Consider the following 415-nt stretch of genomic DNA (forward strand, 5'->3'; position numbering starts at 1 on the left):
TGGAAGCAAGGAGAGGTGGAGCGGAGCCCCGGGAAGGCTGAGGAGCAGCTGCCCCCCCCCCGGCAGGGCTGATCCCACCACTCGTGTGGGTGCCGAGTGACAGGAGGGTCCTGCGCAGCTACAGCCGACACCGAGTGTGATGCGCTGGGGTCCCACCACCCCCTGTCCTTCACCCAGAGCTCGTTTCCTCCAGCATTTCAGCTGCTGCAGGCAGACCCTGAGCCTTGCTGCTGGCCTCGGTTCAGGGAGGGCCGCTCCCTCCGTGCACAGGGTTCAAGCAGCAGCAGAAGCACTTTGGGAGAAGCGTCCCCCAAGGACAGGGACAGCTGACCACGCGCTCGTAATTCAAGTATTGCCCCCAAAGCCCGGCTGCTTCTTCAACGGCCCCGAACGCTGCAGAACCAGCCCCTCCCCT

This window comes from Buceros rhinoceros, unplaced genomic scaffold (genome assembly GCF_000710305.1).
Source record: "Buceros rhinoceros silvestris isolate BGI_N320 unplaced genomic scaffold, ASM71030v1 scaffold29044, whole genome shotgun sequence".
NCBI lineage: Eukaryota > Metazoa > Chordata > Aves > Bucerotiformes > Bucerotidae > Buceros > Buceros rhinoceros.